This window comes from Triticum dicoccoides, chromosome 3B, assembly GCF_002162155.2.
Source record: "Triticum dicoccoides isolate Atlit2015 ecotype Zavitan chromosome 3B, WEW_v2.0, whole genome shotgun sequence".
Classification (NCBI taxonomy): Eukaryota; Viridiplantae; Streptophyta; class Magnoliopsida; order Poales; family Poaceae; genus Triticum; species Triticum dicoccoides.
In genome coordinates this window covers 336,119,887-336,126,077 of record NC_041385.1, presented here as the reverse complement: position 1 = coordinate 336,126,077, position 6,191 = coordinate 336,119,887, and the positions used below count along the sequence as shown (strand labels likewise).

The 6,191-nt window shown below is 44.4% G+C and overlaps 1 long non-coding RNA gene across 1 annotated transcript; it reads left to right on the top strand.

Moving 5' to 3' along the window:
• The first annotated feature begins 2,275 nt into the window (after window positions 1-2,275).
• On the top strand, window positions 2,276-5,533 carry LOC119276013. Its single transcript, XR_005136195.1, has 2 exons — window positions 2,276-2,783; window positions 5,163-5,533. It is a non-coding gene; the product is annotated as an uncharacterized LOC119276013 (long non-coding RNA).
• The last annotated feature ends 658 nt before the right edge of the window (window positions 5,534-6,191 follow it).

Genomic DNA, 6,191 nt, shown 5'->3' with positions numbered 1-6,191 from the left:
TAGCGTGGGTGGTAAAACCAGCGGTACTACTAAGCGAATAGCTATGACGACTAGAAGAACGCCCGTGCGTTGCAACGGGGCCACATTAACTTTAAGAGTTCAATATTACGACATTGGCGACCTTTTTTACCATCAAATCCTCACACACACAGACACACACTCTCCCTCCGTCTTCCTCACTCTCTATCCCCTCTCCCTCTCTCTCTAACACACACACATCCATCTTATTGGGTACGGGACCATAATCCATCTATTTCACACATACACGCTAGTGCATAACAATATGGATTATGTGTATTATATTTGCCACCAGAACTGAGGGAATTAATTTCATGTAAATCGACCAGCCACAGCTCCAAGAATACGCGGACGAGGTGGCTCGGGTCGGCGTCGGCGCCGTCCAGCGCGGGCCACGGGCCCGCTTCCAAGTGCACGTGCAATGCATGTCTTCACAAATATTATAACCAGATGTGAGAAATCACATGCATAGAAAAGACATTCTGATAGCAATCCAAATACCATACTCAATTGAATACCTAACCTGGACAATACTCTTATTTCTATGCGCCAAAAAAATGGAATAGCAAAGCTAAGTATGCCTACATACGCTCAGATTATATATAAGAATCTTGCGTGAACAATTGCAACAAAGCACTAAGCAGCGATAAATTTAAATAAAAAATCCATTAACTATGCAGGCAACAGGCTTGTTACAACATAGAGAGATAGGAAAATGTCACCTCCAGTAATGTAGCGCAAAGGAGTGGAACGAAGCATGAATGAGCGGTTGTCTGTTCTTCTCCATGTACATGGATCAGCAGTAGAGGCCAAGTATATAAGTACTTGACCGAACTCCACACTCCACTCTTCGTGTACGGAGAGCCATGTCACCTTCTCGCCGCTGCAGCATGGGAGGACGGCTGGTTCACGTGACCCTCCAGCTGGGGGATCCATGGTGGCTGACCGTCGAGCTCGAGGCAGAGAAGTTGAGGGCAGTAGTGGCGAGATCCATGTCGGCTAACCGGGCGAAGAGGAGGTCGTCGGGGAGGGACACATCGGCAAGATCCGGTCACCACGCGACCTGAAGAGCAACAGTGATCTCCACAAGCTGTAGGCCGACGACGTGCTCCATCCCCTGCGATGGGGTGACCATGGCGGTGGCCACAGCTCCTCATGCTCGCCTCGATCTTGGCGACACACCCTGAGTGTAGGAGGCAGCAACGACCTCGACGAAATCATGGCCTCCATCCCGGAACGCAATCATGTCGCTCTAAATAAATGGATTCAATCATGTGACTCTAATTACTTCGGATTGTTATGTGCACACTAAGCGGGATGCAGTTAGGAAAGAAAATGTTCTCTAATTAAAGTGATTGAGTGATTTAAGGTAAGGTTAATTAATTTAGATTTGATTTTTAGTGATTGTTTGTAAAGTACGATGCGTCTTTAAAATCTTTTATTTGTTTCCTTAAAATATATTATTTGTTTTCTAAAGAAATTTGCAATAATGGAAGATATCGGTTGATTTTGATAAGTTAGTAAATTTAAATCCGTGATTGCGTGCACGTTTGGAAAGTGCTGATCTCCACAAGCTGTAGGCCGACGGCGTGCTCCATCCCCTGCGATGAGGTGACCATGGCGGTGGCCACAACTCCTCATGCTCGCCTCGATCTCGGCGACACACCCTAAGTGTAGGAGGCAGCAACGACCTCGACGAAATCATGGCCTCCATCCCGGAACGCATTCATGTCGCTCTAAATAAATGGATTCAATCATGTGACTCTAATTACTTCGGATTGTTATGTGCACACTAAGCGAGGTGCAATTAGGAAAGAAAATGTTTTCTAATTAAAGTGATTGAGTGATTAAGGTAAGGTTAATTAATGTAGATTTGATTTTTAGTGATTATTAGTAAAGTATGATGTGTCTTTAAAATCTTTTATTTGTTTCCTTAAAATCTATTATTTGTTTCCTAAAGAAATTTGCAATAATGGAAGGTATCGGTTGATTTGGATAAGTTAGTAAATTTAGATCCGTGATTGCGTGCACGTTTGGAAAGTCCTGATTTGCAAGGAAAGAGCTGAGGGGTAAATAAACCGGTGAATAAGAAACCATCATCGAAAAAAATCTACGATGGTTAACCTACGAAAAAACCGGACGAAAATGGTGGGACGAAAAAAAACCTGAAAGCGAGACTACCAACTGCTCCATTAGGAGTAGAGATTATATACCCAGGCTACTATCGAGCGTGTCCACCGCCGCAGCATAAGCACACACCCCATCCCCCACCCTCTCACGAATTCGTAAAAAAAACTCTCTCTCTCTCTCTCGTGACCCTCAGCCCCACCCCCTCGGTCGACCTCCTCTCCCCCATGATCTCCTCGCCGCCGCCACCAACCACGCCGGCCGGTTCTGGCGATCTCCGGCCGCGTGCAACATGCCCCCAAGCTCCTCAAGCTCCGCCCCTCCCTCCCCCTCCGTCAGATCCGCGCCTCAAGGCCTGCACCTTTGCCCATATCACCCTCGCCCACCTCCTCCTCCTGCTTCGTGCGCTGCAGCTTTCGCCCCCCGCGAATGGCCTCCGCCCTCTCCGTGCTGGCGGGCTCCGCCGGCTCTGCTGCCCGGTGCAAGGCACGGGCCCGCTTCTCCACACCTGCCTGTCGGTGCTCCTTGTTTTTGTGAAGTGGAGGATTCTGAATCTTTTTTTTCTGTCGTGGGCGCAAGTGTTATGAGGAGGTAGGCAGAATGGGAGGGCCTGGTGCTGCTTCGGGGTAGCGAGGAAGGTGACTGATCTGATCCCGTGTCCCCTCTCGCTTTGGCTTACCTATATCCCGCATTTGATTTGTCGATTGGTTCGGTTCTGTAACGCGACTGTGCTAGATTGGTTCTGGGTCCTAACATAGGTGTTCCTATGTGTACGATTCAATAGGGGCTGCTAGTGGTTTAGTATTAATATATGTACAGCAATGTTCAGAATCGACTAAGCAAGTGCATAGTCTGCACCGTGATTGGCAATCATGCATGATGCTACAAGCTTTTAGAATAACAGCAGTTCATGGAGTAATATGCTTTGGACTGCTGGTGTGCCTCCTGGGATTCAGCTTTTTTGTGGCCTCGTAACTTGCTTCCTGGACTAGCAATTCAGGACTGCTAGCGGTTTGCTTGCGGTGTTCTTGATTCAGGACTATGATTTCCAATTGTGCACGATGCCACAAGCTTTTAGAACCATAGTGAGTTACGTGGAATCTTATCTGGGCTGCTGGTGTCTCCTGGGATTCAGACTTAGCATGACTCGGAAAAGCATATCGGCAGCTGGTCATCTATTGTTTGGACTAAAGAATCATCAAGTCCTCCTGATACATGTTTGGATGTTAGATGGTTCATGCATATTTCTGTCTACTTCTAGAATTATTGTGTTACCTAGATTCCAAAACCAGTTCAACATAGATGGCATTGTGAATATGAAACTGAATACAGTACTTATCCTCTCTGTTTTCATTTTGTTTTGGAAAATCACAGGTCTCTAGAAGAAGGTAGTCTGCAGGGGACCTCTAGTACTAGTGTTTTTTCTTTGCAGATAAGCATGTCATTTGTTCATCTGTGATTCGTCCTTGAACTCCTAAAACTCTTATGAGAAGAATGTTAGTAGATGCACATTTTATCTGCTTCTGCTAGTTTTCATGTGTCGGGTCTTGCCTTTTTGGAGCCTATACAAGAGGTTTTGTTTGTAGAAAAGTATAGTTGACTGTCCATTTATTTTTTGTAGAGAAGTATTGCTGATGGTCAGTTAAGCATAGATGCACATTTTTCCTACTGTTTTAGTGATAACATAATAAATAGACAAATTGCTTCTACAAGAGATTTTATCTGTAGAAAAAAGCATATAGGCTGCCTGTTCATTTATTGTTTGAACTAAAACATCCTGATGTCCTGATAAGTTTGGATGTTAGATGGATACATGCTTCTGTTTGCTTCTTCTAGAATTAGTGTGTTACCAAGATTCGAAAACTAGTTATGCCCTGTCTAGATTCAACATAGCTTCATGTAAAAGATTCACCACATGTTCTGCTGGAACAAGGTGAGATCCTTTTTCAGGAACCATTTCATTTGAACGCGCATCATGTTTTTCTGAATATAACTGAACATCTGAAGCAGCCATGGTGTATATATTTTAAAATTGGAAGTCAGCACCTCCCCGTTTTCACCCTACTGCTATTGTAATATAAGCAATCAAAATCATGTCACTGCCTCTATAACTGCGGCCGAGTTACCTGAATAAACCTCCATACCATATTATCTTCTTACAATCGTCGGTACTCTGAATTTTTGTGCGTCGAATACTCGAATTTGGAGCAAACTTCTGAATTCATAGTGTAGGCCTTTTGGATTCAACTTTACTGTTTCTTGCTCAGAGTAAATCATTGTTGTTGGGTAGTAAATCATTGCATGGAAAATGTGGCACTTGCCATTCCGGAATACTACCCGTTTTCTCAGTGATTGAAGTGTCTCTGTTGAATACTTCTAAACTGAATAGTTTCATTTGGAATTCTGAAACTTCTTAGCGTAGCATTGTAGCTTTATTTTTACATGGTCAAATTACCTTCTGTATGCAGTATGCAAGAACACTATGTTGTATATCTTCAGTAGTAAATGTATCATCTTAAGAGTGTACTGAAGCTAGATTATTTTGTAGCTCATTTTTTACTCTCTCCATGGTTAATATAAATTATGCAAATCAATCTTTACTTTGAGTGTAACTCTAGTGCTATTCTTATTATTCAATGTACATCTATGGTGCTGCTGGACTTGTGCTAGTCAGAGGGGAGAAAGATAAGAACCTTGGCCTTTAAGTTCTTGGAAGGATCAGAGGGTATGCTGATGCTGCTCAGGTTAATCATTGTTGGTGAAACAAATGTCATTTGAGAAATCTCGGTCCATTTTTCTTGTTAATGAAGACTTTTACCAATATTATACTTTCCCGTTCCTCGAAACTATCAACCTGGCCCAAAGAATGATCTTTTTCTTTAGGATTCATGGTTATTTTTTCTTGTTATTATGCATTACTATTGATTCATGTGCATGTGCTAAAGGAAAGAAAATGTCCTACTGGATGTGGATGCGGATGCCAACTAACCAGTTTTCACTTTCCGACGTGGGCGCAGGGGTGATCGAGGTGGACTACCGCGGCCTAGTGGGCGTCGTGCTCTTCAACCACCCGGAGGCGGACTTCATCGTGAAGCCCGACGATCGCGCCACACAGATGATCATCCAGGTCATTGCGACGCCGGAGGTTGCCGAGGTGGAGGACCTCTACGCCACCGTCCGCCCGGAGGGACTGCTCGGATCCACCGACGTTTCAACTCCGAAACTTGGTAGATGCATCTAGAGAAGTGGTCTAGTTGTTTGCATCTGATGTTAAATGGGATCTCGAGATCTTGAGTTGAGATGTTCAATGTTGTATCCATGAATGCTGCAAGTGCTAAGATGGTTTTGTGAACTTAGTTTATTTGCACTGGACGTCTCTTCATTTCCATCCATGAATATTGCATCTGACATTTTTTTTATTTTTTTATTTTTTGGTTAGCTAGTTGTAGCGTGGGGGAAAGATGTGGTGCTACTAGTACTTGGATAGTAGTAGTGTAAGTGTAGGCGTAAATCGGGCGCTACTATTAGTTAGATAGTAGTAGCGTAGGTTTGGGATAGTGGCAGCATGGGTGGCACCGCGCTACTACTAACTTTTTTAGCTGTAGCGCGGGGTAAAAAACGCGCTACTGCTAAAAGTTAGCTGTAGCGTTGTAGTAGTAGCGCGGGAAACCACTCTACTGGTATGCAAAAAACCTACGCTATTGGTAGTGTTTTTTCTAGTAGTGGTGCCACCCGGCACGGTACTACCGCTGCTGGAGCGGAAGTAATTTTTTACATCTGTGCGCCGGTCCGGTACTACAATAGATGTGCAAAATACACTGTTTTTTCGTTCCAAATCTCGTTCTTGCTTGTTTCTTTTGGCTTTGGCCCTGGTCTTTGCATTGATCCTTCTTGTTTTTCGTGTGTGTTCTTGTGTTGTGTGTCTAGGTGGTGGCTTCGGTTCCAATGTTCGCCGTTCGAATCCCAACCGTGACACGGGCTCGAAGCGTCTCCGCAACCAAGATGAAGCTCCAGAGGGCTCCAATGCCTCCCGACGCAGAACCAAG